Consider the following 26,993-nt stretch of genomic DNA (forward strand, 5'->3'; position numbering starts at 1 on the left):
ATTAAATGGGTTCTATAAATAATTTATGTTACACTCATAGTTCTTGAGATATTAAAATTCGGATTCCAGAGGGTTAATTTCTACAAAATTTATATAGATTTCAATGTTTCAAAAGTCAGTAAGTTATTAATATAATTGGCGATCTACTGAGTTGTCGGTCCCTGGTGTTTTGGTGTTTTTAATGGCTTAAGCTAGAGTTTCCTCAAAAGTGGTACCGTTTTTCAGCGGCCGTCAAAGTATGGTAGGTGATGTCACAAAAAACAGTGCCGAGTATTAAGCCGTACGTATTAAAGCGGTACCGTCTTAATAGAAGCGGTAATCCAGTACGCCGGAATAGTTCTGCAACGTTTTATTCCATGACGCTTTACTTTCAACTTTTGGCCTATTTTCTTCCACTTCGGTGGTCACACTTTTCTTGTTTTTTGTGACGTCACTCACCGTACTTTAACGGCCGCTAAAAGACGGCACCGCTTCCAAGGAAACCGTAGCTTTAGGGAAGTTACCGGTCTGTCGGGCGTTAGCAAGGAAAATACGCTGAATTTGCAATATTAAGCAGCCGCGGGCTTTTGATGAATGAGCTTTGGGCGCTTTTAATTGGTGGAGCTGAACGAATCATTTTCGTTCATATATACTAAAGATGGACCAGCACCATTTTGTGGTTGATTTTGTACATTTAAAAGATGAGTAGGGATTAATCCAAGAGAATAGGTAAGAATTTTTAAACGATAATTTGCCTTAAAATTGGTCAAGATAAACTATACATATAAAAGCCAACCCGAGATAAAATGCGCAAAAAATAATGTTAGTTTATTAGCAGTCAAGAAATAAATTCATCGTACATTTTGTGTGAACGTATTATATGAAAACCACCGATTACACAGAACGATATCTATGAGGTACTGTAAATTTTTGATTGGTTCTCTTTAAGAAAATTGCGTATTTTGACATAAATTAAAAAATGTTTCTTAAAAGTATCAATCATTGTAAATTGGCTGATTGGAGCCGCCCTGTATTCCGTAAAATTATTGCTATTGTGAACTTATTTAGCAAAGATTTAGGTTTTTCAAATATGAATCAACGTATTGAAATTGAAAATTAGCATAAGTAGAAATCAGATTTAACAAAATAATTATACTCACGGTACCCGTTAACATAGAATTTATGTAGTGCGAGAAACACGGTCAAGACTATTGATGAGGCATCTGTCAACCACTGTAAAATTCATTGAAAGGGAGACCGGAAAGGAAATAAGCTATTAATGAATAATATACGGCGAGTTTTTACAGTGTAGATTGGGCAAAGTAATGTGTCGTTTTCCTATAATTAACAATTCCGATTAGAAATATTAATGAGCGGTATCCTACATCAACTATGCGTGCGTATAAAAAGAAAAATAAATTTTATTTGTTCCTGCAGTATTTCATATTTGATAAGAAGTGTAGTGACGAGTGGGTGGTGCAGAAACATGCATCACTAATCAAGAAAATTCATTTAGTTAGCTTTAATTAAATCTATTTGTGTACAGCTTTACGCTCATTTAATCTTGCTAAAAAAATTAACACGTTCGCATATTAACATTTTAATTAAAAACGGAATTTATGTGAAATTTTCCTACGCCAAATTATTCAAGTTTAAATTGCAGCAAGTTTTGATTGAGAAATTTTTTCCTCGCTCGAATTTGAGCGCGTGATTAAAGATGCGATCGTACCAAAGCCAGCAGACTGAGATAAGCACAATCAAAAACCCTCTGCAATTAGTATAAATAAATTTCGAAGTTGTTAGTAAATGATTGTGAGCATTGACGATCCTTGGAGCTTAACGAATCGTGCGAAGCTCGAAACTTCAACAAGCTCATCAACAATACACTATCGGGCTTTTTTCATTGGCCTTATGTCACCATCATTAGGGGTATATACGGCAAAGAATTCAAATTTATCGTGCTTTATTTCTTCAATTTTCTTTTAAATAAATTCTACTCTCAACTACTATTGCGTCATGATACCACAATTACTGCTAATGAACTAATTCATCATTAAAAACTAATTTGCATCACAATTATTAAATTAACCCTAGTAAAAGCTCCTACTGTTATAATTTGTCCGTATTTACATAAAACGCGTAGAGTATTTCAGTTGTACTTATGTTAATGTAATTATAATTAGTTATAATTGCACTCCAAACTTGTATTTATTACCCCTATGCGCATTTTTTTATTTTGCGCCATCGTATTTTATAACAGTGCCTAGTCTGTTTTATAACAAACCTAATAAAACCTTCAAGTTAGTTGACGGCTTTTAAAATATAATACCACGTAGTTTTAATGAGAGGTCGTTATAAGAGCAAAATCCGCGAGCTACCATCCATTAGAACAAATTGACACCTGGTAACTGAGGAGAGGCGCATTTTCACACTTGCTGCAGCTCGTTAATAATAACGACCAGGATTGGTTCTCTTCAAACGGAATCCGATGCTTTTGCTTTCCATCTCTTTAGCGTTTTTCAACGCCTTGCTATTTCGACTAGAAAACGTTCGGGCTGGAAACGGAAAATTGAACGGGACGTGTTTACGAACTCCTCATTATGTATACATCCATTAATTATCAGTTATTAAGTTAATTAATGCAGATTATCACGCAGAGGGTTTGATTTGTCTAGCATACTTCTATTGAAAGCAGATTAGTTAAAAGAGTATACAGGCTGTTTCACGCAAACCGTTAACCTAAAAGTATTCAGAGTGCCATTAATTTATTTAAATATGAAAATTTGCATACCAACATAATTTTTCATGATCTATCGAAGGAAAATATTATCGTGATCGTTTCACTTCCGATTTTACCGAATGTGGACAGAAACTTTCTAATTTTAAATAGAACACCCTGTATTTTATTGCATTTTCGAAATCTACATGAAAATCAACCACATTTCCCTATACCCAGCAACAAAGGTTTTCAAGATATTCAAGATTTTTCAAAATGTTTGTCGTGTGACTAGTTTTCTTTAGGACCCTGTACCTATGGCTCCGTTGACTTGAATTTAAAAAAAGCCTTCCAAAACCAACAATACGACTTGATGCTGCATGCAAATAATTTAAATTTTGTCCGGCTTTCTACAGGGTGTTTTAAAACTAATGGTCAATTTTAATAATTTCAAGTTCAAGTTGATTTTTTCAAATGAAACCTGCTTTATTTTTTTGCACTTTCAAATGTCGCAAAAAATTCTACACAGATCAATTATTACACTTTCTATAAAATATAGGGTGTTCTATTTAAAATAAGAAAATTGATATTCACATCAGGTAAAACCGGAAGTGAAAAAGTAATAATAATATTTTTATTCGATAGATCATGAAAAACTATGTTAGTGTGCAAATTTTCGATTATTTAAATAATTTAAATCTAAAGTGGGAGTCTGAATACTCTTTAGGTTTGCGTGAACCAGCCTGTATATGTAACATGAATGTAGATTCATTCAGACACGTAGATTGAGGGAATTTTATGGCAGGGCATTTAGGTGGGCCCAAAAAGAGTAGGGCACTGTGTTTACATATAACACCGCCTTATACAGGGTGACTTTTCTTATGATAAACATACGATCTCTAAAAGAAGTTATCATTTTTGAGTTTGAACTTTTGTTTATTCTAATGGAAACCATAGTAAGTGAGTAAGTGGGACGTGCGCGCGTATTCATATTCCAAAGAGAGAGGTGTGAGGTACGCAAGATATCCTTATCCATATTGACATGTGGCTTTGAAATTAGTTATATTTAGTGGAAAAAGTGCTAAATATTGTTACGCAAGTGCTTTTCCACACACATCAACAATAGACATTTGACAGTATTTATTGATTTAAAGGTATAATTCAGGTAACGTATCGATTTTGATTTTGATGGGATAAATTGGCGCTTTATCTGAGCACAACGCTCAATAAATTACATGTACGTCGTTAACACACCGGTGTTTATGAAGCAGTTACTGTTCAAATCGAAGATTGCTATGAAATAGATGTAAGGAGGCCTTCGTCATAATAATTCTGCTTTTGCCGTCGTTCCGTAATAATTGAGGAAACCTAAATTGTTTACCTGAATGTACATGAGTGTCATAGGCACACCAGATGTTTCAAGATAATGTTAATTTGTTTACATTTCATATGTAGTTAAACTGAATTGCGTTTGCGTTTCTGTGAACAATCGTTTATATTAAAGATTTTGGTTAATTATAATTCCATTTGTCATTAGAATATTCGTTCAAATTGTGTATTAATTTATGATAAATTTTTCAGGGAGGATTCGAAACTTACATGGAATTGTTTAAATTGTAACCTTTAACCTTTGTATCATAAACAAATCACACTATGTAATACCTGCATTTGATAGTATTTAATTGATTTAAAGGTATAATTCAGGTAACGTATCGATGTTGATTTTGATCGGATCGGAGAGTAATTCATATCAAAATGGATTTTTTAAAATAGAATCCCCTGTATATTATTACATATTTCGATTCCTTGGTCAATTTTAAAATTTGAATTGGTGTTTATATAACGGTCTACTAATTACTGAGATGTTTTGAAATTCGAAAAATAATTATTAGAAATTGTTGAATTACAAAAAATACGTAAAAGGTAAATACGATGTAACGATCTTCATTCCAGTATTACTGTTCGTGTTTATTATTTGTTGAATAATCCCCGTAACTTTTGTGTGTGTTGGAATTTGAACCAGGCAATTTTTGTGCGCGTTTTACCGGCGCCGTGCTTTTTGATTCTCGATTGTCGACCTTCATCTTCCTTTTTCTGTTGTCAGCTGTAACAAAGTGCACTTTGTTGAACCAACAGCTGAGGCGGTTGTTGAGAACGCAGGGAATTTTAATTGCCGTCATCCATATTTTATTCATCTCTGGCAATTGGATTAATTTGGGGATTCCGGAAATGTTGTTAGTGAACGGATTCGCCTTTAACTCCATAGGAGGATTTTACATTGCGTTCTTTTCTCTTTATCGTAAGTATCGCCATTTGCATTTTTCGTAAATGAAGTGTAAGTACCTTTTCTTTAGGTTTCGGCGGATATTTCTTATTTAAGAGTGAAGAGAGTTTATCAAGAAAGTGGGGTTACCTTTGATTTTCTTTTAGGGTTTTAATTTTAGGGTTCAAGTCCTATCTTAATTGTTACCAGTTTAACGGCCCTCTACAAAGTCAATTTAATTGAACTGTAAGGACCAGTTTCGGCAGTGAGTGAAGATCAATTCAATTTATCAGCAACTTGTATACGAAGCAGAAGATGGTACTGAAGGTGAGTGATAACATGATTGAATGGTTTGGAATAGGAAAAGAAGTTAGGCAGTGATACATCTATCAGAAACTTTCTTTAACATCTACACGGAGGATATGGTGGGCAAATGCTGAGAAAGGAAGAATGGAGTAAAAACAGGTGGCATAAATGTAGGTCAGTCAGGTTTGCTGATGATATGATCATATTTGCTAAAAGCACGCGGTGATTGAATGAAATGTTGAAACGACTGGAAGAAATGGAAGACACGTATAGATAAAGAATTAACCACGAGAAATCGAAGTTAATGAAAATTGGGGCTAGAAATTGGAACACGTAAAATGAAGTAAATGCTTAGGTAATATCAGACGATTCTTGACTGAAAAGGGGATAATGATAAGAATTGGAATGGCCAAGACAACGTATATCAGAAAGAGAGTGGTGTTTAACAGTAAAATGGATTTAAAATTGAGAAAAGGGCTGGTGAAATGTTTGGTTTGGGGTGTTCTGTTGTATGGGTGTGAGGTATCAACATTCAATAGAAGAGAAAGATAAGTTTATAAATGCGGAAGTATTAAGAAGAGCAGGAGAATAAATACCACTCGTAAGAAATATTAGAAAGAGAAATAGAACACTGGGCGGGCCAGGTGTTGAGGGGAAATGGAATGTTGGGGCACGTATTGGAGGAATCGGAGGGGACTGCAGGTGGAAGGAAGCGAGGAAGAATAGAAGGGAAATGGGCTAATGATTTGAAGAAGGGAACCGGTTATGGGGGATGCAGGTAAAGGTAATGGACCAGGAGTTGTGTCACCTATGAACCTGCAAAATGGCAGACAACTAAAAAAATACATGATTCTATAAACTTAACTAAAGTAGCTAAAGTAACTAAAGAGTTCTTTGAATTCAGATGTACTTTATAATGTAACTAATTTATAATGTAATGTAATGTAAAAATAATGTAATTAAAATGTCACCCTTGTTTTCAGTCGTGCACTGATGTCTTTTCCGTGTTTGTTTTCAGTTTTTGTTACTTCCAGTTCCAGTGTTTCCAGGGAACATCTATTTCTATAACTGACTGGCGGTCATGCGACTTCTTCTGAATTAAGATTTCCTTTTTGTGAATCTCTTCTTCACAGCAAAAACTAAATATGTACTGTAATAATATGCTATTTTATTTGGGTAACAGTAATTAATAACATTTACAGTAGAAGGTGAGCTTTCTGCACTCACTGTTCAAATTGCAAAGCTCAAAAAGATTTAGCTAATTCGACATTATCGTTCTTTATACGTCATTCATATTCCTTCTCTTACTATCTTTCGCTTTAATTTTTTTGGCAAAATATTATCTAAAGAGAGAGAAATCTTTACCTTCTGTATGTCCACTTGAAAACGTATGTGGAACACGAATATTGTTCTTTTCAATTCTGTACTCTACCTCTACTCTTGGTATTAGATAATAAAAATTCAACTTTATTTGTACTGTAGCCTTATTTTGAGTGAATTATGGTCTATGGATAAGGCGAGCAAAAACGAATATTCAAAGAGGTAGGGTACTTGATTAATTGCCTAACGAACAAAGAAGCAATTATGCAATTGCTTTGCATGCTTTTACAATTTGGAGAACTTGCGAATGTAACCAGGCAATCTAATCACAAATTTCCAACGGGATTTTATTAACTGCAGAGTGCTGCAGTGATCATTAATTTAGCAGCGCCGATGAAATAAAGGCAGTTAATTAAACGGTACCTGCCTGATGCCGTGAATAAAAATTTACTTAAATTGACCTTTACGGTCGTTACGGAATAAACCGAATTATGTTTTTAGCAGGTGAAACTTGCACATTACGGTGTCTATTTACTTGTCGAAGTTGCGGAAGGTCAACAGGGCCGTGTGAAGTAGCATATCGTGACGAAATTAATGATAGTTTAAGTACATTGTTTACAAAAGTAGTTTCGCGTTAATGTACTTAATGGTTGTCTACGATAAAGTTTCGAAAGTTATTCGTAGAGGGTAGGTATCATCGATCCGGCTGCACGATTTGACTTTATAGCATATTATATAACGAAGCACTTCGGTAACTAGGATTGAGCGTAAAAGCTTCGACGGTCTGGGGAAACAGTGAACCACCATTAAAGCATCTATGAGAAAATGCTCTTTCCCGATCCTTGTTTTAAAATACACGGGAGATTCGAAGCGTCCACTTTCTATATATACACATAGAGAGTACGGGAGCAGCAAAAACTCCGCTAAAGTTGCCTAAGTGCAGAGTTCACGGGTGGAGTGTAAGTGTGTTTTAAAAGCATTTCTGACATCTTGACCGAATCGGACACTTTCAGACACGGAATGGCTTTCATTTCTACACGTTGTCTTTAGAAACTTAACGTAGTTGACAGTCGTCTAATGCCTTTCTCGAGTGCAATTTCAAAGCTCTAAATTTTGGCAGTCTAGCGTAAAGGAAGAGAATGATAGTTCTTCCTGGTTGTTTTTTGAGTTCAGTAGGTGAAGGTTGAGACGAGAAGGAAACAGGGGTCGAGATCAGCTGGAGCGCGCGTACGACCACATCTCCCCCCTCCATCACCTCACCCCGCGATTTCATTCACTGATTCGAGCTACCGAGTACGGCGTGTGCATAAAACGCTAACTCGGATTTTCCTGCTTCCTCCGCCAAGAATAACACACAATCGACGCTATTTAACTCTATACTTCGAAAAGGGAGCATTTCTATTATGATTCCATAATGTAGCTGCAGCACTTAAAGTGCTCTGGATTTATACTTACAAGTAAAGCGATTCAAGTGAAATTGAAGGCAGCTTATGTTTGGTAGGAATTAACGAAAGAGATGCTATTCTTGTAGCGAACTAAGTGCATTTCGTGGCAAACAATGCGAAGCCAGCCTACACCGCTCTGCACTTAGCGGCCCGACTAGGGAAATGGGTATCGTTACATGTTAATATCAACCCCCTAATGCCGCTTCTACGCGTTCAAGTTAAGCAGTCGCATTGATCCCCGGACTTTAACAATGAATCACCACTGATAATCAAATTAACTTTAAAAGCATTTCCCGAACCCTTTTTCGAAAACGAAGTAACCTACATCAATGCGTGCCATTTATTTGGCTTTCGGGGGAAAACACTTTCAACACGTAGTACACCTTTTTATAAGAGAGAAAAACAACCAACGAACCAACCTTTCATTTCCCAAATTTCGTTTATCCCTGGGTTGATGCATTGAATTCATTTCCCTTCTACCTACACACAGCCAACCGTAAAAACAGTGAATAGCTTCTCAACTAATGATGGAGCTAAATTCCAAAAAAACTTTTCCCGTCCTTGAATCTGGATTAAATCCCATTCCAATTTAATGCAATTTTTACAAAATAACACTGCAAATACTAAATGTATGGTTATTGTTTCTTTTTATATCTTACCTACATTATGTAATGGAACCGACTTCGCGCTCAATTTCATTTAAATATTGGCGGTTTTTACCTTCTAAAAAAGGCGCGAATTCTAAACTTACTTCATCGAGGAAATGGTAGAACTAGAAGTCATATATTTGTCCCACTCCCATGTATCCGAATTTTATGCCAGAAAGAAATAACATGAATTTCCGTTATTGTGGAACTTGTTTTTGTGTAAAAGAGCCAGGAGGAAGAACATTGTCATCTCTCGAAAGTAGAAAGTGCACTTGCTTTTCGTGGTTCCAATGAGTCGACTTGATCAACCGTTGTGCTTCGCTTGGGAAATTTCTCAGGTGATGTGTTCCTTTTTGTATATAGTTATGTACTTATCGGAGAACTCCCGTAACATCTAAAGCGTATTATAGTGGGCGCCACCCGTCGACGCAATTTTCCGCGAAAGCGTGCGCAGGTCGCCCAAGACGTGCACACTTTTCCACTTCCTTTCCGGTAACTTTTCGTTCGGCACGCTTGGTGAAAGCTGCGAATGGTGTATTAAAATTACTTCCATGAGGGGAATTGTAACTTGTAACATTAACTTAGAATCTTTTCTATCTTTGGCGATTCATCTGTATTGTGGGACTTCGAAGGGTGGTGTTATTCGAGGGCTCTATGTGGAAGTGTGGCCACTATTTTCGCCACCAGAAATTCGAAGTAATTAATTCACCGTTGTTACGTTGCTAATCATTATTTTCTGAGCACACTCTCGTGTACTAGCGAGGGTTTTTACGTTAATAAGAGAACAGCAACCGTCAAATCAACTGTTTTCAATCTTACCAACCGGCAAATTAAAAACTATCAAATTTAAAAGTCATAGATATAGGTTATTCCTTAATGTGTAATAATGACCAACAAACGTTTGTCGCCTAAAAATACGCAATATTTGACTTAAAGTGTATACATTGCAATTTTTCAATAAACCTTCAACATGTTCTGAAACGACATATCTTCAAAGGATTTATATTTATAAAATCTGTACAGTGTGATTATGTAACGAACAAGAAATCAAATTTAAGTAAACATCTGTTAACTCATAATACTTCAAAATATTTAAAGGGTGTCCAAATATGCAATACGTAACAAGGCGAAAGATCAGACATCCCCACTATTCATATATTGTATTAATTGCTCCACCTCCTCCTGCAGACCCTGAATTAGTCATCTGCACATAGCCCGCTGTAGCCATCTTACGTGCCGTTACCAGTATAAATAAAAATTAAATACTTAGGCATATGTTACTTAACTCACAATACTTTCAAATATTTAAAATGTTTCCAGTGTGATTTTGCAATACATCAACACCACGTCCTGAAACGACATCTCTTAATTTACAATGTGCACACCGTAATGGCATTATATGGAACGTTCGACAGGTCTGCTATTATGTATGTATATGAATGGCTGTTTGTTCTTAGTAAAACACTTTTCGAAATTCCCAGGGAAACGGAAACAGAAAAAAATAGGTTTCTTCGAAGGCGTGAAGGTGTACTCCAAAATAACTTTCCGGGGGCTCTTTCAGAACGTTTTTCATTTCCTCCAATCGCTTAAGAATTTTTAAGAAAATTGATGACCTTTTGTATATAAATGAAATGGATATTCTCTGATATGTATTGCTGTAGAGTGTAGTCTCTGGTGTTGGCTGACAATCTGTGCTCTTTTATCTTCTCTTTTGGCGCTCCAAGGGAACGTAATAAAGTGAAAAGACTATAGGAAGAGATTACCACCGAATAACTAAAGAATATCAAAAAATTACATAGAATACGAGATAATTCTAAGCAAGAGTATTATCACTTCATCAATTATGGAATAAATGTATCCCCGTTAAGTGAAGTTACGGATAATTTTGTTTCTTACTTTTTTGTTAATTCTGTCGTCTGTTGTAACGGTTGGTAGAGTTGGCTCTGCATTTCCTCAAAGCCGCCGGATAAACGGTCAACCAGCTCAAGGTTAAAGGAAGGGTTAAACAGGATAATACAAGCTTGAGATCTGTCACAGCAGTAGTTCGTTGCACTTACCAATGGTTGAACGCCCCTCAATTTCTATCTCAACTCTCCCCGTATGAAATTAAAAAGATACGAGGGTAGTAAAACCAGTACAAATCAATTTAGGTATCAAAAGAAATGCTGGTTTATTCAAACAAATGCCAAAATAAAAATTCTTTCAGCAATGGAATAGCGTAACGCAAACTTTCAAAATACTCTCCCAAATACACAAAAATCTTAACTTCAATATACAATAATTGAAATTCCCCAGTTTAACAAAACCCCCAAAACAAGTTTCCACAAATAAATTGATTTTGCGGACAAAAATTCGCACGTATATGGCCAAGCATAAGTAAAAGGTATATGGCAATTTTTACCTTGCATAAAGTTACGAAATTGAATAAGAAAACCTCCCAAGCCGTAGAGTTCGGTATATAATTAATTGACTAATGCCTGAAGTGTCTAGATCTACTCGTAATCTACTGCTATAACAGGTACGGTACTTAATTGGCCCACCTCTCCAGAAGGAAGTGGTGGACTCCAGCAAACGAATAGTAACCAAACATTATTATACGCAGTATTATTTTATGCTCGACCTTAATTAACCAAACTATAGTGCAATATTGTTGAGTAGTGTAAAGTTATTATACTATAAAACGGTTACCATACAATGTGGTTTTAAAGTATAAGATACATCACATTACGAAAACCTTGAGGGATGGTAATCGAATAGATTTAACTGAACTGAGTACATAATCAGCAATTGCAAGCGTAATCTATCCATAAGACCAGAATTTCAGGTATTTGAAATACTGATGGAATTTATGCGCAATCCACTATTATTAATCGACTGTTTCTAACCGTCCTTGGACTGAAACATTTATGTACGACCTAAAAATACAACATAGTAGTTAAAAACTTAGCTCTTAACAAACAACCCCGAACAGAAAACTGTGTACTTTACAAACAAAACTCATATTGATCATAATATCAAAGTAAAGTACACGTCTTGGAAATTATTATCCATTCTTTGGGTAAACATAATGTTCATACATAAATTATCATATTAATGGATCTAAAACATTCGCAGCAGAAAAACACTTTATTTGAAAGCATTTTACTTTAAGTGATAAATATATTCTTTAGCTTTTATATTCTTCGTAAGTACCGTGATTGATTAATGTCTAAAGTGCGCTTCTATTCACGCGATTAATTTAATTTTTATTCTTACACTCTTATAATTTCCATTTTTTTTACGATTGAATGCATCAAAAACAAGCGAACAAATGGGTGCAGTTTAATAGGTAGAGAGGTAGATTCGCCGGTTTGAACTGCGACAGATAAATATGTCAGTTTGATACGGCAATGGAAAAGATACGACAGAGGCAATTACAGATTACCTGCATTTTGCCAGCTGCTCTGTATTGCATCGCAGAATGTCTAATCTTAAATACCATGTGTTAGATAAGTTCTAGCTAAGCAAAACATATCCATCATAGGTTGGTGAACTCGTTTTAGGATTTAATAAGAGAACACGGTACTTCATCGATAGGACTGTTGTAATGTTCGTTACACTAAAGATACATCCAAAAACTACAGTACCAATATCAGACTATAGTCCAATCAAATTTACGTACCTCATTAATAGATGGGTTTCGGATTGCGATATAGGTAGAAGAAAGATAGGTAATTAAATTAAAACATATTGCATAACCTAAAAAGAATAAACGTGTTGACGAAATAAGGAATCCTAGGAAAAGAACACGTTTCGATATATATTTCAAACAATAAAATTGTCCTCTGAATTTTCGACATGCGATTTCCACATATTTTGTAAAATAAGAACCTGTCATTTCAACGACAAAACAAAGGTGATGTTTCACGGCGACACGTTAAAATCTAAATCATACATCATACAGTACCTACTTAGTTAAAAAAGTAGTGCAAATAAAACAAGTTTCCTGATAAATAACAACACGATAACATCCCCCCCCCCCTATGTTTCGTCACCTTAGAAATTTTCCGCGGAGTCTTCAATTCCAAGGTGATTTGAAAACAGTAACAGTCTAGTCACCTTTGATTCAGCTTACAGGTAGGTCGTAGATTGTTTATTGCGAATATTTAATAATCATGGACATGTGTATATAAGGACCTATTGTCAAGAAGATTAGAAAACACGGATTTAAAAATTTGCTAAAAAGAGTTAGTTTTGGAAAAGTCTAATTGAGTTAGTTATAGAGCTGGGTTGGGTTGAGTTTGATTTTAATCAATATACATATTTATATATATATATATCAATATGTTAATATCTCGTTAGAATTGTTATTATTGACTAACTAGGAAACTGCATCCAAACAAAATTTAAAGAGTCAAGTAAAAAGGAAAAGGAACCGTTTCTCCGTCAAAAAACGAACTAAGATTTTCACCCTATTTCAAACGTGAATAGGAAAAATGAAACGGGGTGAAAAGCCGGCCCGTGTGGCACAGTTGAGTTGAAGTTCGACTGCGGTACTAAGAGTCCCTGGTTCGAATCCGCGTTCGGGCATGGATATTTGTACATGTATAGTGGATTGGGTTGGTAGAGCAGCCTTGGCCGAAACTTCCCACTCAAAAATAAAAGCTTAAAATAAAAAATAAAAACAAGGATAATATGATGCCGAAAAGGTTCAGGTAGAAGAACCAATTCTCGAAAAGCGATAAACAAAGGCAGGAAGATCGTGTAACAGTAGTAAAAGAAAATTGGTTAGGGTATGTATGGGACGAAGAAGGTAGACATGTAAAAGATATGGGAGGAGGTAGGAGATAAATAACGAGAGTGGTAACGATTTACATCAGAAACGGCATGAAAGATTCCGGAAAGAAAATTAAGAAAATTATAAAGAAGGGAGAGGATTGTATTGGATAGGGATCTAAACACTGGAATAATGGAGAATGGAAAATACCAAATAAGTGAAAACATAAAGAGATAAATATTAGAATAAACGGGGAGAATTGGTGTTAGAAACAGAAAAGAGGGGATGGAGAATTTCCACGGAGATTGATAGGTGGGTACAATTGACACCTATATGGGTGGAAAAGGGAAATTCCATAACAGATTATTACAGCATAGTAAATGAAAAATGCATGGAAGAAGTAAAAGAATTCTTGGTAAAAACAAGGGCGTAATCGGATGACTACTCAGTGAGGGTCTTGGAAGGAAAATCAGCATAGCTAGTAGTTTAATGTCGCAATGTCCAAGAGGGTAGAGATATGAACTGAAAAAGTGTAGGGACTGTACGGACGAGAAAAGTAGATACAGAACAACGATAAAAAAGCAAAGGGGTCGAGAGATCAAGAAACAAAGTAAAAAAAAAAGATGTTACAGACAGAAGTAATATGAAGAAAGAATCAAGAGGATGAAAAGTATATCTGGAGGTTGATAAATAGAGAAAAGGGAAAGAATATATGTTAAAAGGAAAGCAGGAAAGCATATCAAGCGAAGACATAGCGATGCAAATAATCAGATTTCTCTCAAGTAAAGATTGTCCGAAAAATAAGACCTGCCTATACGCCACAAATGGGACCAAGGAAAAGTTGAGAAGACTAGTAAATAAAATATAGAAAGGAGGATTACAACCAGAGGAGAGGAAGGGAGGTGTATTGGTTCACAAATGAGGGGGATTTATGATGACGCAATGATGCTAAATGAATTTCGGGAAAGGGACGTAGGAAAGAAAAGAAGCGAGGAGACACAAAGAGTATTTAAAAGAGAGAAACGATATGCTATCTGTTACATAATTACGCTGGTGCAAAAAAAACTAGAAAGAAGAAGAAAAACAAAATTGGGAGGGGATGAGTCAGATGTATTTTGGGAACTGTTAAACGGCTGAAACAGGGATACCAATTTTGTTTGGTGTAAAAATGAAGCTTTGATATTTATTATCTAGATTCCAAGCATGCTATACTATTCGTATAAGAGGAGTGTTAAAAGAATATCGACACTAATGATTAACGTGCTTATTGATTAAAAATACAGGTAAAGCACGCCGGTAGGTACCATAAATAGGAACATTTATGAAAAGGAGTGTGAGCGAAAGGAATTACTTGTTGGTTCGAAGTAGGTTCAATAAACAAACGAAGGCGATATGACTGGCGGTGTTGCCTTTTTTCGCCGAACATAACAACTGGGAATATATACAGGAACAGGTGAAATAGTCATATACAGTGCGTATTAAGCATAATTTCTTTGAATTTCAAAGGCCCGAATTGTATTTTGGATACGTACCACATTTAACCTAACTATCGTAATATGAAGAAAGAATATGTTTCCCACGAACTTATAAATTATGATGGACTGCTGATCAAACAGTTACATGGAGGTAGAAATGGCCCTAGCATGGGTGCGGCCATGATGTGCACTATTTAGTTATTTTCTAGGGTAATTTGTAGTGCTCAAGTGTTGAGACTATTGCAGCCTTGGAAAATGGCATGTGTCACAGTAATTTATTTAGAAAACGTGAGGTTAATGTTCGTTTATTAGTTGATTTGAATTTCGCGCCAAGTGAGTGCACATCATGGCTGCCCCCATGCAGGTGTCATTTGTCAATTCAGCATTAGCAGTCCATCTTAATTTATACGTTCGTGATGTTTCCTGACATACACTGAGGGTACCTACCTATGGTAACATGGCAACAGAGGAAAAACAGATATAAGAAATGATGGGCAGTTGGCAGAAAGAAATGCCAAACTGTGAAACAATCGAACATATCATTCGGGGAGGAAAAAGGAAGGTAGAATGGAAGAGGAGGAAAGAATAGAAAAATTGGGAGAATTGCTGAAAAACGAAAAGTGGTGTTGAGGCACAAATAATCGGTGAACGGAAATGTAAGAATTAGGTGCATAAGAATAAGAAAATACATATTTGATGCGATGGTAGCAGGGATATTGAACGGAGATGAAAAGATTACGATACGATTTACTTGGTAAAATGGCAATTACTAGATAGTATGAAATTAAATTATTTCCCCGAAATCGTCACGAAATCTTCATTTTGAAATTTTCATTTCCATGACAGTGGCAGTAGGTACACTTTTCCTGGCTACTTTTACGGCCTCCTGTTACTTACTAGACTCCTTTCAAAACTGACACATTAACGTTAATAAAAAGTTCTATATGAAAATTTTATATTAAAATAGACGATTTCGAGAAAAATGTAATACAAAACTCGTCAGTAAAATGACATTACCGGATTCGTAAATTAAAGTACTCTCCCCCAAAGAGGCCTCGTACTTCAATGTATCCTCGTCCACTTCCTTTTATAATTAGAGTTTAACGTAAGAACCTAACAAGATTAATCTGGAGGGTACCGACTAAGGTAAAATAAGTAAAGAAACTTCACCAACACCTTGCATTAACGTAATATGGTATATTATAGTCGTGTTATGAACTAAGTTATGAAAATCCCGTTTTTTTACGTATTCATTCCTAATTGATTTTGAAAGTCATATTTTGCTGCAATACAATATTTGAGTGAGATGATCTTATTCTAGAGTGTGTAACGTTGCCCTTTTTTTTTAATTGCAAAGCTTCCCATTCACACGCATCCCTTTAAATAGTCCCTCAAATATACAAAGTTACAGACATCATCATTATATTTTTGTTAAGAACTTTTAGGTTTCAAGTATTAAAGAGAGGAGTAATTTAAAATAGTAAAAGTTTTAAAGTTGCAGTTTTAATTATTTTAATGAGTACATCTCATTTCCTCTTGATTAAAATGTAATTAAAATCGCTTCGTTTTAATTACATAAGATGGATTCTCCAAAAATTTACGAAACAAATTTTTGAACTCTATTATAAGTAAGTTTTTTGATTGACGAGTAAATCGTTCGTTACTTTTTTAATCGCTAATAAGAATCGGGAGGAATTTGAAATTGTCCCGGCGATCAAAAGAAGCAATCGTGTTTGGAAACTGTCTGTAGGGTAGTCTTTGAAATTGCTTAGTTTTATACGGATAGTTAAAGAAAGCAGAGAGTTTATAAAAGTTTCCTGAGTGAGGGGACATTGACTAAACTAATGCAATACGTAAACCCATTTGTGTAAGAGCAAACCGAGATCTTACAGAATTTGGAGCGGAAACCTTTTATACCGAAAGTGAACGCTATTTCTGCCGTGCCCCGCGGACTCATACGTCACCGATATCCACTTACCCACTCTCGTTATTCGGTTTATATTTTTCTTCACTTTCCGAAAATACGCCCAGGCCACTTTCTCAAATTGCAAAATTCGGCCACACCGAACCGTTTAATACGATATGCAAAGTAACCCGAATTTCAAATTAAATTTAAAGTGACAAGTTGTCGGCGGGACTTCACTAAAGTTATTTTCTACAAGGGCATTTGTAGATTGGGGTGAACTAGAGCGAGAATCGCCTAGAGGAATCAATACTATTCGATTAACTTCGATACTTGGCTTCAATTGCTTTTTAAGATTCCCGTGATTGCTTTTGAAAGGTTTGGATTAGATTGCAATTGGTCGAAAGGCATTAAAAGTGCCCTTGCTCGCCCAGCGTCGGCACTCGCCCCCGAAAACAGCTTATTTTTCGCCTCATTTGTGGAGCAATTCCAACGTCCAATGAAAACACTGCCTTTAAATAAGGAAACTGATGCGTTCTACAATACTCTGATACTACAGTTTTAATTTGTATCGGGGGTGCTTTTGAAGTGATAGAAAACGCGGTCGATTAGTTCGATATCTGGGAGGGTATTATTGAAATAAATCGAGAAAAAATAGTCGAAGCCTTCGAAGACAAGTGAATTCTAAATAACTACCTTTATAAGTCTCTATTTTGTTATCTTGAATCCTTTCCAAGAGAAACCTATTTTGTGACAAGCCTCCTATTTTCTGTTTTCTGCCCGGGGTACGAAAAGAAACCGCGCGGAAAATTGTCAATTCGGTTTGCTCTGGTGTGACATGAGACACGGTAACAATAACATAGATAGCCCGGGCTCAGTCGATCACAGGTCGGACACGCTCCAGCCCCGATGCAATCCTATTCCATTAGCCAGGATGCTTTTACTTCTAAACCCACTCTTCCTGCCCGCCTGAAAGGTATTTGAATTATGTATTATGCATTATGTAAGAGTGCGTTTTCCATTGTTACGGTGATAAATTCCATCCCTTAATTAATTTTGGTAAGAGGTATCCCCGTTTTATAAGCCAATTACATTATTTATAATCGTACACTACCACGCTCCATTTGCTCGGATAGCTAATTAAAGTTAGTTAATGAAATTTAAATTCTGGGTACTTCTGCTTAATCGAAGTTCCTATCGGGGGCGTCTTTTTAAACTTCATAGCGCTCTAATTAAGGAAGCGTCGTTAAAAACTTAAAGGATGTACGCGGTGCTTTTAAACCGTAACCACAATTACTAAAATTCGTAAGCCATACTGTACGGTACCGTACCAGTTTTCTCACGAAACTGGACAATTAATGTAAGTTGCACATAAACTTTTGTAAAGAAACCGCTTTCTTACGCCAGAATGTATCACTCTGATGTGGTTTATTACTACAAACACATTTTGTGTAGAGTAGGTCCCAATTTCAACTAAAACATTCACGATTAGTTGTCTTTTGGGCATCTGAGTATTGAAAACTGATTAAGAAGATGTGTTTTCTTTTTAATCTTGAGGTCCCACTATTATTTCAATCAATACGTACCTATATGAACACTCAGTACATGAAAAGCGTATTTTTCAAGGACAAACATGGCGGATCTCTCAACTGCCAATAGAAAATATCATCTCCGTACGCTCACATTGTCTCTATAGAGTCACTGCAACACACCCACGACTACAGTACCCCTTAACCGTGACTATCCATCTTGTATTGAAAGCATAGGACTAGTAACAGTCCACTGTCCTATAGTAGAGCATTACAACGACGAAGCCGAGCTGCCCTATAGTGAGGCATCAAAGCTTCCCTTAGCGCTGCAATTCGAAAACGATACGACACAACATAGTTGTATGTACCGCAAAGAGAATTTATCATATACTGCTTCATAGCGACCGTGAACAAAAGTATGTCTGACGATAACAAGAAACGTATTGGGAAAAGGAAGCGCGGTTTCCACGATCTCTTCGGACCTAAAGTTTCGTTCCGTTTACCAAAAAGCCAAACACGTGATCAAAATGCAGGTTTAGTATTCGTTTAAGAAGGTACGCGAGTCGAGGTATTTGCGTTGAAAAAATAGATTCCGTTTCAGAGTTTCTAACGGGCGAGATTTAAATAGAGAACTAGCAGAGTGGCGATTCTAAGCTGGTTTTCTCTATCGTTGAATGCTTTTTTGTTCTTCTTCTTTTGGGTATGTGTGAAGATTTGCGGTGGAAATTGAAGAACCAGAACGCGGAATTGGTTGATAAAATCTATTTGGGTCGCCGTAAAGATTATCAGTTTAGCTTCAGGTAAAATAAACATATTAAGTAGCGAGAACTAAATTTCGAGTACGTCGTGGAAAAACAAATTCGGTTTTGTGAAAAATTGTAGGTCGCCTGCCTTTTTCGCACGTGTGGGAATAGACGAATTACAGTAAATTACTGGACGGGAAAAAAGGCCGTTTATTTACGAGTGGTAAAATATACGCGAAGGGACATTTTCCAGTCGGAGAACCGCTTTTCAAGTAAACAAGCAGAAGTAAATCAGCATATGCATAATTAAACCGCATTTTGGGTATTACAAATCACTATTTGATTAGCAACGTTCAAAACGCCGAATCAAACCTACATTAAAAGCTTGCTTAATAAAATTTGTCATTTTATCGATCTCAAGAAATCTAACTCAAAATAGACTAGAGTCTGCACATCTACACTATAGCAGAAAGCTTTTAATCAAAACTTGAAGTTTAGCTATTGTAATTGCCGAAATCTCAGTCGGGACAGCCAACCAGCCATAACGAATATAATAGCGTATTTTTTTGTTCATAATAAACAAAGAGTAACGGCTGGTTAAAAACAAGTTCTTTAATTTGAGTGACGTATTTGGGTAACGCATTGTGCGATAAATACAATGTGAATTTAAAGATAATAATTAATCGGTTCATTTTTGCACAACAAAACAAAATTAATATCAACACCGCGGAACGTTGGCGAATTATTCCTTTGAGGATTTCCTCTGAGATTATTCGTAAGAGGAAACTATTTACGTCAATTACTGCAAGTTAATTTAAATTTTTTGCTATAGTAATGGTCGATTATTTTTAGGAATTTGCATAAGTAATTTTAATATTCCTAAAGGAATCGACCCGTGCGAATTATTTGCATAAAACAGATTTGTATTGTGTTTACTGCTAAGAATCGAATCCAACCAAAGGATATTGGGTATTTTGTTTCACTGATTGGAAAATTACATTTAATTTCAGTGATACCATTCCCTTGGTTAGTTTAAAAATTAAAATTGTTTCAGATTCAGAGGTGTGTATATTTCGAACAGAAAAATGTACTAGTAAGATATTATCATGATTATATGTACTAAATGCTATAAGTGCTATAAAGTTTCATGTGGTCCCACTGTCATCCAAACCCTCTTCAGACACCTTTTCAAATACAATCTGGTCAAAACTGAGACAATCAAAAATGGACGCCTCTTTTATAGGTATGTAAAATTAAAGTATAATTTGAAGAATTTCTTCAAAATCTCCACAACATGTCTTCACAATCTCTTCAATATCTTTTGAAACCAATGAGAACTCTTTTCCAAATCTCTGAACCAAAATATATTCAAACTTCTTCTTAAACCATTGTTATTTGGGAACATCTTTAGAGGATCCTTAAAATCTTTTATCCTTGTCAATGTACTTTTAGAGTGTAAAAAGTCTCCCATGAGACCACTTTTGTGAGCCTCTTCACAATCCTTTATGAACTCTTTACAATCATTTCCGAATCTCTGTACCTACAGATTATTTAATACCTTCAAGTTTCAGAATATACAGTACAATTATAATTATTTATAAATAACAATTAGGCCAGGGTGTTAAGTTTTAGATCCTGACCAATTATACAGTGAGATCAAAAAATATCTGAAAATGTTCCTAGCGCTTGTAAACTGCTGCATTGAACTGACACGGAAAAACCCAACCGCAGTTTTTCGTCTCAAAAACATAATTTATAATTCCAACAATAAGTCTACTCATATTGGAGCACCCTGGCAGAATCCTATGTAGCAAATCAAATGGGATTCGTAGAAAAACAAAAACAAAACAAAAATCTCTCCGAAACGTCTTCAAAATCTCTTACAAGTTTTTCATTACCTCTTCAATATCATCAGAATCCATTAGAGTACTTTTTTAAAAGAAACTTTGAGATTGTCTTTAACGTAACCACCTCTTCCCTTTCGTTAAGCGACTGAATTGTATTTTTGGATTTTTCTAAATTGGTTTACAGTACACTAGATTCTGGATTAAGTAAACACCTAATCGTTCAGTGTTCAAGAGAGTATCTACGACGATCACTCTGTTATTTTAGTAGTTCTCGATATATGATTTAACATAATCCCCAAAATGTCCACCTCATATGCACGAAAGCGTCCAGTCATTCTGGGAAATATAGAAAAAAATAATTCGTGTAGGTCCAATTTTTCGGTGTTATGTGGTTGAAGATACCCCGATGATTGTCCCAAGCGATATCGGTGCCGGCGGAGGAGGAAGAAGGTACAGTTATGCGGTTTTCTGCAATATCTCGAAAATGGTGGGTCGTAGGAAAAATTTCGTATTGAAAGCTCATGAAATTTTCTACAACTTTGTTTCTATACATTTTTTCCAAAAAACGCATTGTTTTCCAGCTTCGGGCCCTTGAAGCTGAGCAATTTAAAAAAATCTCGCGTTTTCGGTTGAACTTATTAAAGTAACACAACGCAATTACTTCCAGATGTCTCTAATTTTTTACACGTAATATCACTGAACAATGAAATAAACAAAATATAAGGTGACTACTTTAACAAAATAAGTATCACAAATCAAGTTACTTCAAATTGAACGAAACTGTGTTCAATCTAAATTAGCGACCACATTTAGCCTTCAAAAAATTGAAAAAATACAGGATGGCCCATCATTAATATAGGTGCTGATACCAATAAAAACTCCGCATGGCGTCATTTACAAAACAGTATCTTAGTATTTATCAAAATCAAAAGGTCTAACGGGATAAATTTTCTGGTGGCTGTGTAGGCAAAATTAACGGATTAATTAAATAAATCATCAGTCATTTATAGGGGTATACAATTTGATTTTCAAATTAAACTAATGCAATTTATTTATGCGTATATCACTGGCAAGACATCCAAACAGATGATTTCAATTAAGTACTGAATAAGATTAAAAATCGATCGCACCAGAAGCGCAAGAACTTCTTCCACTTTTAATAATTGTCAAAAAATTTTAATATAAAATAGCTGTGTCGGTGAAAAAGCGTTTTCTAATTACGATGATAGCACCAACTCAAACAAGCCGTCTCTTTGTTTAGTAGCAGGTGTACGTATGTTCATTATTCTTGAGTCTCCCCACACTTGTCATTAATTTCGCAAGTGCCTACACCCCCCTTGCGTCCTTGCTCCACGAGATTACTTGAGAAGGATGTTAATTAATGCCTGGGATAGCGATGCAAGTGCAAACCATTGTATTGTGTCTTAGAGACGTCGTATGCTAAAATATTAGCATCTACAGAACTTTGTAAACCCATTAAAGGTAAATTAGATATTGATTAAACTGGATAATAAGAAGTAAGAAGCCACTTACTTACCTTTTCGAAACCTTATTGGAGTAGGATTGAAACGTGGGGCGCTGGATTACAACATATCCAGATATTCTTCAGGCTGAAAAGGGAAAAAAAGATAATTAGTGTCTACGATTTGCGGCTTTAGCACTTGGGACGAATAGATTTGGTTGTGACGTGTGAAATTTTGAAACGGGAAACGAAATCCTTTGAACGCGAAACGAGAAAAGGTATCAAATCTAAATTTAATAAAACTGATATTGTTTGGAAACAAAATTAAATTGTTTAATGTTGAAGAAAACTGTATTCATCTTATAGATAGAATCTATTGGAAGCAGACGCCATAAACGAGTTAAGTACATAATTCTTTCAACAGTTATATGCAGCCATCCAATTTTAAACTATCCAATTTTTCATTTCGGATTTAATAACGTCAGTTCCCGGCAATAGGGTATTTCGCCCGTTCTTCGGTCGGTCACGATCCCTATATAATATTAAGAAATGAAATTGATCTCGCGTCTCCTGCCCTGATGTTAGATAAAAGTTTGTGATTACTTTGTATAACCCGGAGTCGACTCCGACTACGTCACGTACCGTAAGGACGTATATTACATTACAGTCTTTAATGAATTCTCTCAAAGGTGATAAAGTATCTCTCTTTTTAATAAGGGCAATATTTTACATGCTTTGTTTCAGAAGAGCCGAGTATAGGGAGTACAATGCGAAGGAAATGCGATTTTCTTTCCGCTCCTTTTGTATATACCCTATCGACTTTTACTATCTTTATGACCCTCTATGGTCACTTTCAATTATTTGTTAGTACCACCTACTACGAAATTCGATTTTGTTCAATTTAACTAAGCTGCGGTGTTCCATTTTTTAAATTGACACATTTACCCTTCTATTTACAGCTAATAAAGTTACCAATGCAATCAAGTTGTCTAATTAGATTTCTAGCATCTCTATAAAAAGACTCACCTAAAAGCTTAAGGACAAATTGCTTTGATAACATCACTTGTTGCAGGTTTTTGTAGGATTTGCAGTTAAGGTGGTCATAAACATTGTTGCACTTACGCTGTTGTTTACCCTGAAAAGCGTTATTTACACACTTCATAAATTGCTTTGATCGTTATTAGCAATCGACCTTTCTCTTTATTATTATAACTTTCTCCGTTGGACCTTTCGGGAGATCTTTCTTTGTTTCAGATTGCGTTAAATTGAGCCTGTGTTGCAGTTGGGTAGATGGACTAGTATAAAAATTGCCAAAGTTAGCGCCCATATTTGAAAAAAAAACAAAGTTTTCGCCCAAAGGCTTTAGCGCATGGTCCATTCATTGAACAGTAGTTTCCAAAAGGCCATAGCTATATGTGAACTGTGGACTATATTTTACTTTACTAAAAAAAGCAGCTATTAAATCTATTTCAAAGAAATGTCTCTATAAATCAAAAAGTTAGCATTGCGCAGTCTGCGCATGCCCACACCTGTTGTTTACAATATGCATCTTTAGTTAAAATTTCAAAGAAATATGTCTATAAGTAACAACCTTCTTAGAATTTTCCAATTTTTTTAGAATCCTTTTATAATTCACCTAGAACCTACTTTTAAAACCTTTTTAGAATGTCTGTAGATTAAGAAATTGGAAATAATGTTTCCTGTCGTCCTTAAAACCGGCCCAAAATATTAATCAACCCGCAACTACCTATTGATACAAAGAGGGTTGAACAAAAATGACAGAGCTACAAAAGAAGTAACATAAATGATTCACGAAAAATGGGCCAACAACATAGACTAGAATATTGACTCCCAACTTAAAAACAGAAAACAACTTTATCGGCTTATACAGGGTGGCAATTTGAAAACTTACCACCCCCCATGTCTTAGTAAATAAACGAGATATTTAAAAAAATCAAAATCCGATTCAATAATTCGGAGGGAGATTCACAATGACATAGTTGGCGACGCACCCCCTCCAACCCCCTGCGCCCCTGCCATCCCAACTTTTAAATCTTAAATAGTGACCACCCATGTGTGATACGTGCAAATAAAAAAATAAACAAATATGATACATTTGAAATCTGTCGTATTTAAAAAGCAACCGGCGAACATAGACGAACTAAGACGGAGAATAATTCAAGAATGTCGAAATATTGCAAAACCAACATTTGAAAAGGTTCGACGAGAGTTTGAGAATAGATTATACTACTGTTTTACCAATAACGGAAACCATTTTGAACATTTATTGAAATAATAGCCAACTTTAGAAAATGTATCATACTAGTATTTTTTGATTTGCACGATAATTACTAACCTAAATTTAATGCTATTTGGTATGGTTGGAAAGAGCTATCCAACGACGTATCACACATGGGGGGTCACTATTTAAGATTTAAAAGTTGGGGTGGCTGGGACGCAGGGGGTTGGAGGGGGTAAGTCGCTAACTATGTCATTGTGATTCCCCCTCCGAATTACCGACCCGGATTTTGATTATTTTAAAGTATCTCGTTTATTTACTAAGACATGGAGGGTGGTAAATTTTCAAATTGCCACCCTGTATACCCCTCAACATCGCATAAGATATAATATAATAGCAGAAACAATAATTCGAGCAATAATTATATCTGTCGATATTTTCTTTTACGAATTTCACGGAAAACTGTTGTTCTTTCGAATGTTAACGTTCAATATTGATAATTGCAAGTAAGTAAAATTTTATTCTCCCGAGAAATTGAGGTTTTAAACGTTTTCTCGGTAGAGAATCAAATTTTAATAAAATGGGTTTACTTATTATTTATCCCTCTACCCTTATCCTTGAGGCCAGAAGAGGGTTATGAACCGATGAGCACCCGAGTCATATTAATATAATTTATTATTTATTACACAACAAGCAGGCTCTACCACAATTAGTCTTGCACTTACATGATAAAATGCAAGTACTGCCTTAATTTTTCTGCATTATTTTCTAATTTAACTTCATACATGTTAAAAGTAGTAACAAAGAGAAAGAACAAGCTTTAAAAAATGCAAGACGTAAGCATGTGTCAAGAAAAATGTTTCCTCAAAATTTGTGAAATAATTTCAAATGGAAGCGTTCTAATTTTTATGTTTATATCTTAAACTATTTGAGCATCAGAGCCCTTGGTTCCATCTTTAGGAACCTTTTACAATTCTATGCTATGTAAGAAGACACCGGTCATTCGAAAACCTCGAGTTCCTAAAAATAGATAATACGTAATGTAATGTAATGTAATATTTTGGCATACGTAAAAGCGGTATTAACCAATATTTATATATCCTAAGATTTCACGAATCTCCGGTCATTTATCCACCGAAAAAATCCTTCCCAACCGGTCAATTGTTATCATGCACAATTTTAGAAAATCTAAAATAAAACGGAAACCATAACAGATAGGTATAGGTCATTGATCGATGCAGAATTTTTTTGGACATTTGAAAGTACAAAAAAAATAAAGCATGTTTTATTTAAAAAAATCAACTTTTTAAGATTTGAAGATATTAAAATTGACCATTAGTTTGAGAACACCCTGTAGAAGAGCGATCAAAATTTAAGTCATTCTCATGCAACTTCAAGTCAGTATTGTTGATTTGGGAAAACCTTTTGAAATTCAAGTCAATGGAGTCATAGGTACAGGGCCCAAAAGAAAAGCAGTCAAAAATTTTGAAAAATTTTGAATTACTTAAAAACCTTTGATGCTGGGTATAGGAAAATGTGGTATCAAACGACGTAGATTTCGAAAATGCGATAAAATACGGAGTGTTCTATTTAAAATAAGAAATTTGCTATAGAGCATCTGGTAAAACCAATGAAACGATCATGACAATATTTTATTTCGATAGATCATGAAAAACTCTGTTGGTATGCAAATTTTCAGATTTAAATTATCAATGAGAGCCTGAATACTTTTAGGTAACGGTTTGCGTGAAACAGCCTGTATATTCGTATAGGTAACATGTAATATTCTTCAAATATCAAGTAACAGTGTCCTCGGATGAGTAGGTACTGGAACAAATCAACAATATTGATCTCTTTTGAGAGAAACTAAAGCCGGTAAAATGTCGCCTTGTTTAACTCACGCACAAAACGTTGAAAATCAATTAAACGGTTTCTAAAGCTTAAATTATGTAAGTTAAATTTATTTATGTAATCCGTTTTAAATTAACTTCATTTTAGACTAATAACTCTAATATTAGTTTATTTAATTCGGGTATTTCTAAGTCTTTCCTTAATAGGTCTAGTTTTTAGTTCGGAGTTAAACATGAAGTTGTAGGAGACGGATAAAGATAAATTACTTTTAAGCTGCAAATGTAATTAATTTAACTGCAATGTGAGCGCACGAAAACCTATTACGGCTCAGTGTAGTTTAGTTTCAATAAAAGTCAATTAAATTTCCTAATTAAATCCTTGTATGCGTATATATTGTATAAGGCACAGAAATGGAACCAATTCCAAGCCGGAGCACAATTATTACACTCTCACCATTTCAATTACAACTTCGAATTACTTTTCAGACTCTTTTTAATAAGACTCTGAACACA

At 35.2% G+C, this 26,993-nt stretch overlaps 1 protein-coding gene across 8 annotated transcripts in view; it reads right to left on the reverse strand.

Moving 5' to 3' along the window:
* Positions 1-26,993, reverse strand: part of LOC116168086 (LIM domain only protein 3) — a 188,210-nt gene that overhangs the window by 68,886 nt on the left and 92,331 nt on the right. For all 8 annotated transcript variants that reach the window (XM_031483743.1, XM_031483745.1, XM_031483746.1 and 5 more), the window contains exon 2: positions 22,467-22,539. The gene's annotated coding sequence lies outside the window, so the exon portion shown is untranslated. The remainder of the gene's footprint in view (positions 1-22,466; positions 22,540-26,993) is intronic.

Source organism: Photinus pyralis, unplaced genomic scaffold, assembly GCF_008802855.1.
Source record: "Photinus pyralis isolate 1611_PpyrPB1 unplaced genomic scaffold, Ppyr1.3 Ppyr1.4_LG4, whole genome shotgun sequence".
Lineage (NCBI taxonomy): Eukaryota > Metazoa > Arthropoda > Insecta > Coleoptera > Lampyridae > Photinus > Photinus pyralis.